Source organism: Taudactylus pleione, unplaced genomic scaffold, assembly GCF_031769625.1.
Source record: "Taudactylus pleione unplaced genomic scaffold, aTauple2 ptg000556l, whole genome shotgun sequence".
NCBI lineage: Eukaryota > Metazoa > Chordata > Amphibia > Anura > Myobatrachidae > Taudactylus > Taudactylus pleione.
Window position 1 is genome coordinate 1,234,257 of NW_028284958.1, and position 13,863 is coordinate 1,248,119.

The window sequence follows — 13,863 nt, forward strand, 5'->3', positions numbered from 1 at the left end:
GAGAGCACAAAATGAGCTATACAGGGTATAATTTCAGCACAAAACATGACACGTGCACCTGCTGACAATGAATAGCATTATCACACATGCAACTTGTCCGCGTTTCTCTTGGAGCTTTTAAAGTGCCAGCACAATAGGGGCTGAATGACTGCGTTCCAGGCTTGTGGGGAGGATGCCATTTTTTCTGCCTGTAATAATAACATCTGCAGAATCTATTTTTAAGGAAATTGCTGCACTAAAAGCATTCCCAGCAAAGTACTCCCAGCATCCTCAGCAAGGGACACAAAAGGAAGAGGGAGTGTTACAAATAGGCATTACGGAGGGTGCAATCCACCAAAAGTGGATAAAAGCCTGGACTGTTTTGATGGTATTTTCCAGCCCCTTAAAGTTAAATACTCACCCTGAGTATTTCATTGATTTACTACAGCACTTCATTCGTGTCACGTTTTTCTACAAAATTCTATCTTTATGCTGTTCTCCTTTTTTTTTTTTTTCCATGAAAAGGTTTAAGGGTTCTCATTGAATAATTATTATTTTTGTTATTATTATTATTATTATTATTATTATTATTATTATTATCATTTTGTTAACTAAATATAAGTTGTTTCTAGATTTTACCTTATATTGCTTTCAATTTGCCTTTCTTTTTCTTCTGTGTTAACTATATTGTGGTTTGTAATATACATAGTACATAGGCTTAAAAGAGAATCTATATTAAATATTTAACCATTAACTGACATCTACTCAATTAGCAAAACGGAAGGAAGGAGCAGATTTGTGGTCTCTGTGGTTCAAGGGTCCCCGAGTGTTTTTGCTACAGCTCATTCTCCTGCTGTAGTCGGCAGGAGAACACGGAATTTTACAGTAGCTGAAACCTCTTGTGCTAAGAGCACTGATTGGATGACTGCAACCACTGTGCATGAGGTGATTTTTTCTTAATCTGCTAGAGTTACACCTTTAGAATAGGTGGACATCTTTACTTACAAGTATGTTTTATTTATCTACTGTATACAGAAAAACAAATGAACAGATGATACTCTACTCAGACAAGTATGCATTGTGAATTGGAGATGTTATGTTGGATACTTGGCTAATGATGTAGAACTAGTTAATGATTGAATGACATCATCCTTTGGGCAAGCTACAGCATGGCCCAATCATGGGAGGCATGGCCACACCCAATTGGAACAAAAACCTTTTTGCAGCGCCGCGGCTGGAGAAGGGGGCGCTGTGAGCCACTCAGCCCAGCGCAAATCCAGAGGTGAGCGCGATCAGTGTGATCGCTCTCCCCCACAGACAGAGGAGACAGCTGGTGCTCAGCAGCAGTGAGCAGTCTCCTACTGCAGCCCAGCACACAGCAACGTGTGCTGGGCTGCTGTCAGGTAAGAGGCAAGGGGGGTGGCGTCGGACCCGTGGTCCCCGCTCAGCCCCTCCAGCAAGCCCAGGTCCGGGTAATTAGTACCCGCTCCTCCCCCTCTTGGCGCCCTAAAACAGAAGGTCAATTGGGCCTAAGAAACATTAAACCCTAAGGTTTGGTCCAGGTTAACAACAAAACATATTGTGAGTTGAAAGACTTAAATTGAGTCTATGGGCTGTGAGTGTTCAGTGGAAAACCATTTTGTATTTTGGGTTGGTGACCTTGTGAGAAATTACATAAGGAAGGAGCTGAAGGGCTTCTTTTTCCATTTTGATTTCCAACCTACTGTTCCTGTTTTTGTTTGTATGATTAAGGTGCATGGTTGGTTTTGGGCAATAAACTCATAAACAAGAGATGGGAAATACATGGTGAAAGTTGGAGTGAGATAGGGCACATGGATACCACCCACAAGGTTGTCTAATGTGGTATAAAGGTTGTAGGGGGTGGCAGGCAGCATCATTTTTAAAGCATATTGTGCAAGGGTGTTCAGACCCCATTTTTGTTTTCATTATCATTACTGAATCTCATGATTCTAAATTTCCCTAATTGCTCTTACTTTGGCTGCCACCAGTTTTTCCAGTTTACCTTAGTTAATCTTCATACTTCACATAAACCATTAAAAATTTATTTTTCCAAACTCAAGTCTGTATTTATATTATTTATTAGTAAATTATTTGTCGGTGGTTAGGGTCATCAGCCGTCTGGGCGTTTATATGACTAACATGCTAGGTGTGCAACAGAGCATCTATTATCGTATCTACTGCAGAGTGAGTGCGGAGGCTTTATTATTTACACACATACACACACACACACACACACACACACACACATACACACCTTTATGAATCCAAATTGTAAGAATGTCGAAAAATACTCATAATAGTTATGTATTTATTCTAATTAATTTATGCTTTTAGATCTAAATCAGTGGTGCACAAACTTTTTCAGGCCACTGCCCCCTTGTTTCCATGAAGTCATCCCCAGCACCCCCAACGCCTTGAGGAAAATAATAACACAAAATAGCAATGATTCATTTAAAATTGTTCAAAATCGAATCCACCCCCCTTGGTAAACCCACAACCTAAGAGAGCGGTATTGTCTACTTTGGCTACCACTACTACATAATGTATGATTAGTATATACGTAAACAACACTTAACTGTAAGTTTCAATTACAAATTTGCATAGAATAAATTACAAATAATAGCCAACTACTGCAAGTCAGGGAATCAACTGTACAAGGGACATAAGCTTTGACAGGTCTTATGATCTTCCTGCTTTCAAAGATTGCAATGATTACATGGTTAGTTAGTTAGTTAGTTAGTTAGTTAGCTAGTTAGTTATTTATTAGTAGTTTTTCGTGCTTTAAATAGTCTTCTAATGTTGGTATAAAACATGCTATTCTCTTGGCTCACACAGTGATTATTTTATCTTAAAAAAATTAAATGAAATCTTAGTCTCAGATGTAAGCTAACATAGGGAACATTACAATTTTACCATGGGTCAGCCCATTGCTGGTTTCATGCAATAATGTTAGTAATTACAGTCTAGCAATGTTAGATTGAGACGTCTTCCTCTTACAGGGATTCTACAGACAATAATATATCCATTTCCTCATAAATGCTTACAGTGGCTTCTAAATTCTACATCTGGCTTCTTCCTCCGCATGACATCATGATGTCATACTCCCAGAGGGGGGGGGGGCTGTCAGAGGGCACAGAAAAGCCCTATTATGGCCCTGCCTACTATGTCTGTGCTCATCTCTATCATCTCTAAGATGTAAATAAAATAAAATGTTCATCTTTTATGCTGCCCTTCTGAATAATGCTGAGATAGAGTTCATTTATATAGTAATTACAGAGCTGAGATTATATATTGAATTACAATTTATATAAAATAGCAACTTCATTATCAGTAACATCTTTCTTTCCTGGTATATCAGAGAATCAAGGTTTACTAGAAATTACAGACGGCAGCACACTGTTTTACGTTAGTGTAAGTCTGTGGAATTACAGTGATAACAATTTGATGTCCAGTACATGTAAGACTCTCTAATCATTTCTGGCTTATTACCATGCTCTCCAGGAGATGTCAGTGGGGCAGGTGCAGGTGGGAGGGGCAGTAGGCGTGGCCTCCGTTAATAGCATCATTATGGCTGTGGCTGCTGTACAAGGCCATTGTATGAATTATGAAGCAGGTGGCGGTGCTGCAAATGACACAATTCACAACAAAACACGTCATTAAGCCCAGAGACTGACTACTTCTTTGGGGAAGGTGGTGGTTCTGTAGGCTGATTGAATTACTCCTTGATATTTGGGAGGTTCCTAGACATTCCGAGTGAGTAGGAAATTATGGCTCTAATATATATATTTTTTGTTCATTAGTGTCTCTTTTATCATTGTACATGTGCACATGGTACAGTGATTAAACACGATGGTACACAGGACCACATCTTATTCATTGCACAGTTTTTATGCACTAAGACAGTGGGGTAGAAGAGATGGTGGTAGCGTGGATGTAATATTGTTTTGCAGGTGATATAAACTGGCATAGAGCTCTAATGACAAAACCTGGGGTAGCTCTCTATTGGGCAGCACGATTAGAAAAGATTAGAAAAGATGTTGGGGCAGACCAGTGCTTTATATGTGCTTAACACACCCCTGGAAACACAGAGTTCAGGTGCCTCTATTCACAAAATGTTAATTATGGTAGGTGCACAGTCAGTGGTCATGGGCTTCTAGCAGTAACAAGGAACAGATAACATTTTCAAATTTCTCTCCTGCTCCTAATAATCTTCTCTTTTTTACATTTTAGGTTCCAAAGAAAAGATGTCCTCTCTGGGTCTGATTCTGAAATCTGAAATTCTGAAATTCACAAAAATGTGGCTGTAGAGTAGTTGTGGGCAGGCACGAAAGCCTTATTTGGGGGTCTATGTACTAAGCCTTGGAAAGAGATAAAGTGGTACCTAACCCTAACCCTAACCTCAACCCGTTGGTGCCTAACCCTAACCTCCCCCCGGTGATACCTAACCCCACCCTTCTGCACCCTAAACAACCCTCCCTGGGGGGGGTGCCTAACCCTAAGCCCCCCCGGGGGGTGACTAAAACTAACCCTCCCCACCCCCGTGGCTAACAGCTAATAGTCCCTGCTTACCTTCATTCGGAATGTAGGGCGTCAGGATTTCGGCGTCTGGCTAAAGATAGGCATCGGTATTTAGATGCCTATCTTTAGTACAGAGTCGGGATTCCAGCATCGGGATTCCGACGTCCAGCATTTCCGACGCTGGTAAATAAACTGCATCCCATGTGGGAGATATTTCTGACACAAGCTTCTCTTCTCTGTACAGAGGACTCATAATTGCACAGAGCTTGTTATATATGCCCACGACACTCCCACAAAGGTGGTTACGTGAGGTCACCCCGAAGTGTCCTATTCATGAAAAGACACAGAGTAGGACGGACATACACAAGACAGCCAAAGATTGTTCCTATAAAATTGATAAATTCTAATAATTTCCTGTTCATTCCAAAAAATGTCTTGGCTCCATTATGAATAAGCATCCTCTTCACTTAGATTCTGTTGAAAGGTTTTACAAATGAATTATACAAATTATTAAATGCTAAATGCATCAAGATGCCAGCGTACAGTATAAACAACTTGCTCACTTCGGTTTCTACTGTATTTTTATTTGATATTACATATTTTCACAATGAAGGAAAGGTATGAATCAGATTGTGTATTTATTTTAAGAAACAGGACCAACTAGGGTATTTACTTAGACCAGACCCAACAACAACAGCAACTATCAAAGACAATGAAGGAAGAGAAAGACAGTTTCTTTATCCTACATAATGCTATTAATATGTAGAGGATATAATTACTAGTCCCCAAGCCGAGGATGTAGCAGTGAAAATGCATACTGTAGTAGCTAAGGATCAAAAGGTCTTTGCTGTCTCCTGTACCAGCACCATCTTTCTGAACACATCACTGGAAAGATGGCTCCACTGGCAGCAGTTATAGGTGGGGCCCACGGCACAGAAACAGTGCTTGGTCTGTTCTGGATGCCGCGTGCTCATTACAGGGCCCTCTTTGACCCATGTGCTCATGTGCATTGCACACCCTGCACCCAGTATAGCCAAGGGCTCCATACTTTAAAAGATTCAGTTGTGTGCAGTCTACAGCGCATTTCATCCAGCTTCATTCCCTGCAATCCTGCTGTGTGATTGGAAGATGGCCAAACACAAAGTCCAATAGTACAGTAAATGTCTTCAAACTACATTTAGCAACATGCCCAGTAATGGTCCTATTAATTTTAGTTACAGCTACAAATACAGCCCTTTATTTGTTAGTGTGTCCTTCATTATATACATTATGTAATGGTCCTATTAATTCTAGTTACAGCTACAAATACAGCCCTTTATTTGTTAGTGTGTCCTTCATTATATACATTATTTAATGGTCCTATTAATTCTAGTTACAGCTACAAATACAGCCCTTTATTTGTTAGTGTATCCTTCATTATATACATTTTGTTCACTATGGAACTATCACTATTTATTATCTACATACCAGTCTGTATGTACAGTAACACATACTTGGAGGGGAGATGTCGGTGGGCAACGTTGTGGGATTAGAGCATTGACCAGTGAGACGGAGCCTGATAATGCAATTCACTGAATATCACAACAGTAACACTGCCCATCTCACCATTTCATTAGGAAGTGTCCGGGATGCGGGATGCGGGATTGTGACTTGTTATCCCTCAAGTTCAAGGGTACTTCTCCTCATAATATAAACAATAATTGTAATGATAACATATGGTACTGGCTGCTTATATAGGAGATGAGCATATGTCTATGTCATTTTACATTTAAAGCCATTACTCATGTAATACAAAACCCACATCTAAGAGCATAGAGAGGATTATATCACATGTACTGTCTACAAAGTGGTCAAACTTCAGAAGGCAAGACCTTTACTAATACAAGTCTGTCTACAAGAATGTTAATGGAAAAATGGGATTTCTAACTGGTTTGAAGTCCTTGACACTCTGGTCTTGGAAAACAAGAGTACAATTTGATTCCTGAAGTAAAACCTGATTAAATAAAAAGTCAAGCAGAGATTTGCATTCCCTCTTACAGAGAGCCTTGGGGCAGAGAAATGTATCCGTCCCACTCTGCGGACATGTAAATTGAGTTAGTGTGACGACCAAAGCTGACAGTTAATGAGTTGGAAGCATCTAGGAATAAATGAATAGATCTACATAAATTAGTCCTCCACTGGGAAAGAATTTGCTGCCAGTCCTTTTATTTACCAGGAGTAAAACTTCTTACTGGGTTGAGATGAAGCTTGTAGATGATGCATCTGACTGGAGCTGTGCAGGTAGAGTATCTCTTTACAGCACATGACAGTGACAAGAGCCCAGGTGACTTGCCAACAAAAATGATTACTTTTGTAATCTTGTGGGTAGTTATCACTGAAGTGCACCAGGGAGGCATTTCAGTGTATTTTTCAATAAATAAATCAGTCTCTCTCTCTCCAAGTTAAAGTGTAAACTCTAAAGAGCAGCAGATGGCAGGCAACACTGCAGCATGATCCCATGTTATATAAAGTATACTGTACAATACAGCAATAGATTGGGGATAGCACCTTCTCAAGAACTATTGGGTTTTCTGACAAAGTTTGTTATTGAAAGTGTTTACATTTAACCCAGCAGAAGACTTTGCCACAGATTAGAGACATCAAATAAAGCATGATCATCTATAGACTGACTTCCCGTGACGATTGGTTCAGACCTAAAGATAGCTATCTCCACTGAATGCAGGTGTTATGTGCACTTTAAATGTGAGGAAACATACATAGCACGGGATGCATCAAGCATCGCATTTTGAATGCAATGCATCACACCACTGATCACATACATAGTAGTGTTTAGTAATGCTTTATGCATGTACATTTAAGCAAAAGACAGCTCTTCCAATAAGAGCTGTCTATTGCGGTGTGGGGGCTTCCGGGTTTATGAGCTGGGAGTTCTTCTGGGAATGCACGAGCCACGGGGGACCCTGGGAGGGAACCTACTGAATCCTACTCAATCCCTCTCTGATAAGGCAATGCCATCTATAGCAGAGATGTGCAGTCAGGGTAGGCAGGGGAGGCATAGCCTCTCCTGTCATACTCCTGAGATTTGATATAAAATGTATTAGAATAATGCAAAGAAGTTATTTATAACTTATAAATATCTTCTTTGTTTATTGTACTCATTATTATAGTTAACACTCACCAGCTTTGTGGAGCTCCCTGGGACTGCTGGGAGATGAGAAATGAGGAAACAATAGTTCAGCCTCGCTTCTCTATAGTCAGACACTGCTTGCAGAGCTGGGGGCGGGGCCACACCATGAGCAGTAAGCAGCACTGAAAGAGAGCTAATAGAGGCATGCCTCTGAGTATGGGGAGGTGTGCCTTGAGCACTGCTGGACACCTTGGATGTGTCATGTCAGAAAGTGCACTGCAGTGTTTACATATCAGAGCTTAGTCAGAAGCAGCAAGACAAGACACATTGATGCAGGTAGGAGAATCATTGGACACTGAAACTTAGTGTATAGAGGGGGAGAGTTACAGTGAGTAGGGGGTGAGACAATCTCCCAGCACACACACCCATCTCCATGTGTGCCATTGACCTCTCCGCACGTCACTGATCTGTAGATGCCTATCAGGTCAATGCTCTGGTAAGTATCGCTTTCCGGAGTTTGGTGCATATGGTGATTGCAGTCAAACCTCCAGAAATGGCATTTTCGGAGGTTTGACTGCATTTTTCAGTATCGTGCATCCCGCGCAGCAAATCTAGAAACTGACATAGAAAAAGGCAGATTGCATAGTAGCTGCAGTTAACTGAGTGAAAAACATAGGGTAATGAGGGTAACAAAACAACAAGGCTTATGTGATTTATAGATCGTCATTATAGCTGTCCATATTTTGTGACCAAGAATACACATTTTGTGAATCTGATGCTGATAAGATAAATCACATAGAGTCCCACAGGCTTTAAACTGTATATTCCTGACCTTTCTCTTAAGCTACAGTTATTGCAACCAAGCCATGTTTTTTTTTTTAAATCGACCCCTTTGTTGACTGTTATTTGTACACCAACCACTGATTCACTCACAGCTGCTCCATAAAGCCATGGCTGCTGGAGCCTTCCAAATCAGTACATTCAGGAAAATACAGGGGCTTTACAATTAAGCTAAAGACTTACCAATTACTCTTACAAATGCAAAAATTATTGTAATTATTATTATTGTTGTTTATGTGTAAGACGCCATAGTGCTCACAGCATCATACTGTAAAGAAAACAAAAGCATATGTATAGAAAATAGGGAAAGGCAAGGTATATAACAAGACTGCCAGCATAATAGCACAAGAGTGAGCGTGACAGTAACAAGGCTGCCCAGTGTCAGTAGGGTAGGCTTTATTAAAGAATTACGTTTTTACTGAGCAGTTAAAGATCTGAAGGCTGTGGTAGGGAAATCCTTAAATGGGTTGTGACAGTGTAACAGTCTTGTAGACAGAAGTGAGGTACAGTAGTTATCAGACCAAAGGCGAGGCACAGGTCATAGGCAAATCTATGAAGGCGTGAGGAAGAGTATTTCCAGGTAAAGTTTAGGATGTATATATCAGTGATGCTGTTGAGAACTGTGTAGTTGAGTAGTTTGAATTGGAATTTGGAGTATATGTGTAGGGAAGGCAGACTGGCACAGAGTGTGTGAAGCAAGATAGGCATAGCTTTCTTACTACAATATTTAGGTCAGACTGTAGTGGGGATAGGTGGGTGAGAAGAATGCAGATGGGGGGAGGTGGAAGTAGTCAAGTCAGAAAATTAATGGATGCAAGCAGCAAACCAGAGGGTGGAGTGAAGAGTGACACCAAGGCTTTCGGCTTGGGAGACTGAAGAAGTTGTGGTGGTGGTGGTGTTGATACTGAGTGATATTTGAGGAGTACTGTTGACTTTGGAAAGATGATGTTATCAACTTGTTGAGCATTTGGTAGCATTAGACTATAGTAAAGAAGGGGAGGTTAAAAGTGGAGAGATAGTTTTAGATGTCATCAACATATAGGTGTTACTGGAAGCCAAATAAGTAAATTTGTTCACTAAGTGAAGAGGTGTATAGTGAGGGACAACAAGGATTTTTTTCAGGATGGCAACAAGTAGTGGGATGGGAGAGAAGGATGTGCCAGAGTTATAGGCACTTAGGAAGTAAAGTTAGGATGTCAACAAAGAGTGAATAGTGTTACTAAGGCCAATGGAATGACTGGTGTGTGGGTGAAGAGGGTGATCTACGGCATTGAAAGAAGGCCAGTAGGATGAGTATAGTGAAGTGACCCTTAGATTTTGCTGTAAGCAGACTGTTGTTCTATTTTGTGAGGTCAGTTTCACTGGCACGTTGTGTGCAGAAGTGTGATTTCAGAGAGGCAAGAAGGACGTTTGAGGAGACAGAGTGATTTGGACAGTTGTACACAAGCTGCTGAAATACTTTGGAAGCAAGGAGCTTGAGACAAATATGTTAGTAATTAGTGAGATAGACTAGGTCAATAGATGGTTTTTAAGGAATGCTGAGATTAGTGCTTGTTTACAGGAAAATTGAACATGTCCTAAAAATCTGCCATATGATTCATTTTTTGGGCAATAACATTGTAATAGTGCAATAAATGAACACATTTATGAAAAGTGAGCACATGTAAGACGCAGATAGATCTTATATCACTGTTTTTCCTTTTATGTTACAGTTCACAATGAAAGCAAAAATGTAAAGAAAATTCACTAGAGAATGGTTAAAAAATTGATAGGAAGAAACTGACATCTAATAACAAAAGAACAACTCTGAAATCAAACACACTCCAGCGCTACTCAACCAAAAGTATTTTGACATTCTCTTAAAGATAATCATTCATGTAATGTGAATGACTTGAAAATCCTTCTGAAATTGACTCAGTAATTATGGTTTAATATAACAATTACCTGAAAAATTACTTTGATAAAACTTTTATCATATGCGATTGTGATTTTTATTACAGATCTTGTGTCTGAATTTCATTTAACAGCAGCCTACAGAAATGAATAGCCTGAGGCAACCATTTGTACTACATTTTATTTACTTCCCATTTTTTAAATTGTGGTTTATTACTATATTTGTTTAGCTTCTTTAGGTCCATTAGGCCCCCTACAGAATCAGATATGTGTATTTTGAGTTATTAGTTTCTGAAAATATGTGCAACTCAAAATACAACATATAGCTATAGTAGCATAAAAGATACATTCAGGCATATATACAGTATGCAACCTGAATAGAGCAGTCATCATCAACAATTTAAATAAGATGACGGCTATAACTTTCATGGCTGAAAAAAAGAATAAAATAAATATACATTTTAAAATGGTTATCTCCCGTCCATCCAGATACAGTATATAACCTTCACCGTTACTGCAGCCAGCATGGTTAATTGCTAATGCAGAGGGACAACAAGCACCCGCTAAACTATTAGCAAGTATCATGCAGTGCCAGTAGGGCTTATCACATTGTAACAGGCACCATGGGATCCTTCCAGTTCCAATGTGAAACCTCAGCCTAAACAGCACAATGCTGAAATCCAAAGGGCATATGGCACATAAAACATTTCCATCTGAACTACCACCACCATGTTGAATAGCACTTTGGGTTGTTGGTACCAGGTTAATAGAGTCAATTCAAATGAGATTAAATATTTTTGTGGAGATACAGGTCCTAGCATGCACTGCCAGTCATTTAGAACTTCTACCTGCCTATGGCTGTCAGAATGTCACATGCCTCTGGAGCCTCTGGAGTTCTTACTGGGTCCAACAATGCTGGTCCCCTCTCTCCTCTTCTGTTAAGCTGGCACATTGCTCTGAATGTGAGGGTGGTGGTTTGGGTTTGATTTCCATCTTCTTGCCGGTGTCTCGCTCCGTGATTGTTTATACCTTCTTCCATGCGACAGTTGACAAAGAGGCGTTTTAAGAGAGGAGGGGGCCCATGTGCAGCTTCTGTTTGGGTCCCCCTCCTCTCTGTCAGAGCATTAGATTCTGGCTCACCGAAATCTGCGGAAAGGTAAGTATATCTAAATATGGGTGCAGGGTGTGCCAACCTGGACCCAAGGGCCCGTGTGCACCGTAGACCCTGCACCCATTATAAATACTCTCCTGAGTTGACATCAGGCTGAGTGGGACTGGAGAAGGTTGGAGAATGGGAGGGAGAGGAAGAATGAGAGTAGGAGGGAGCAAAGGAGTAGGCTGGGAAGAGGTAGGCGAGACAGGGGCAGCTGAGGTTATGTGTGTGTACTCTTAGAGAGAGAGTAACAAGACAAGAAGGCACTTATAGTGTAGTAAATAAAATACCAATTGATGGTTGTAATATAGGTATTGTGCACAGGGCCATAGAGAGCTAGCCCAGGCCCCATTACACTCAGGGTGGGGGGGGAGATTACGACCCCTTAAAAAAAAGCACGCTGACAAGGGGGATGCTGTGAGCCCCACAGCAATCAGTGTGACTGCTCCCACTCACCCCCAAACAGGTAGAGGAGACTGCTGCTGCTCACCAGCAGTAGTCTCCTTGGTCCCACTGCAGCACTGCTGACAGGTAAGAGGGAGGAGGAGAGGAGTGGCAGCGGCTGACCCAGGCCCCTCCAGCAAGCATGAACACTGGTAATTAGTACCTATACCCACCCCTCTCGGCTCTCCTACTTCTGCGCAATTTTTAGAAACTATGGATATGCTTATATGAATATGTTTCCACTCAAGTGTAATGGAAATGAGGATAAAGTACTCTCTTAGGACACTTTTTTTTTTAATGATCTCCAAATAATACAAAAACATCACAAACAGCATATCAATCAATAAATTCATCCAAATCCTGCTGCAGACTGCACTTGAATAAGTCAGAGCTCCCAATAGCAGTGGTCCTTCCTGGGTGAGGGTGTCCTTAGAAGATGAACAGGAACCTCCAAAGCATTTTGTTTGAAAATAACATTCCTCAGGGAAACACATTGGCAGTTCCTGTTCATCTTCCAAAGACACCCTCACCCAGGAAAGACCACTGCTATCAGGAGCTCCCATTTATTCAAGTGCAGTCTGCAGCGGTTGGACCATCCCTTCCACAGGATTTTGGTGAATTATATTGATTGATACTCTGTTTGTCAAGTTTGTATTCAGTCTTTGAACACTGAGATGCACACTTGTACACCAGGGGAACGGCTGATGTTAGCATTAGCATAAAGTCACACATGTGACTACCGGCAAAAGAGGCTAAAGAGGTCATAGCAGTGTGCGAGAATCAGGCCCTTAGAGTCCTTAAATACCTTTTTACACCTTGATAAAGGACACTATGTTAATCAAAACATTCCTGTTATGCTTTATGCTTGAATAAACACTCATTTAACAACCAGGCTTTACTTTGAATTATTGGAGTGCCAAACTTTCTTCACTACAGTATATATAGGTTGTTTGTTCTGATTGATGATGATGATAATTATTATTATTATTTAGCATCAATTCAAAACTGTTTTGACTGAGTAGATCTAGAGTATTCATAATTTTAGAAAAGTACAGGAAAAGGCCCAATTACATGTTTATTATTAGAATGTTAAACTCAACTTTCAAGGAAGGCATGAATATTGTATAGTCCAGTGGTTCCCAAACTGTGCGCCGTGGCACCTTGGGGTGCCTTGGAACACTTGTAGGGGTGCCTCAAGTTGGTGGTCCAGCACCAAATCAAATTATTTATGGTCAATGTAATGTAAATAAGTGGACAAACAGAAGCTTAAAACCTGTCCACCACCTCATAACTGACCCTAAGGATGACAGGTAGCACACTTCCTTCATTTTACTACTTTACTACATTTCTCAATAACAAACGTTTGGCTTAGGGGTGCCATGAAAACAATGCTGATACTCTAGGGTGCCGTGGTTCAAAAAAATTTGGGAACCACTGGTATAGTCCCTTGTCAGTCAGTAGAATAGTAGAATAGATTTTAGGGCACTTTTGTTTATATTTGGAACATTGTATAAGCCTGATACCATTTAAGGACTGATTAATTCTTTAGAAGTTGTTCTTACATGTGTCTTTTGTTTGTTTTATTCTGTTAATTGTTCCTTGCCTGTCGTGCTCTGTAAAACTTGTTGCGCCTTATAAATAAACTTTCGTGATAATGTGGTTGCAAACTTTGGAGACAAAATTTGTTTCCTGAGAGCTTGAAAAGTTTGCAATTGCTGTGGAATTAGTTAACTATTAAATGACATAGAAACCTGTTTCCATCACTAAATTGATCCTACATTAGCACTTTCAGTTATAATTTTTTACAACATTGCGGGAATGGGAATGTGACATATAAATGTGCATATCCTGCAACATTGTCAGTAACAAATTGTGGCCACATCCTTTA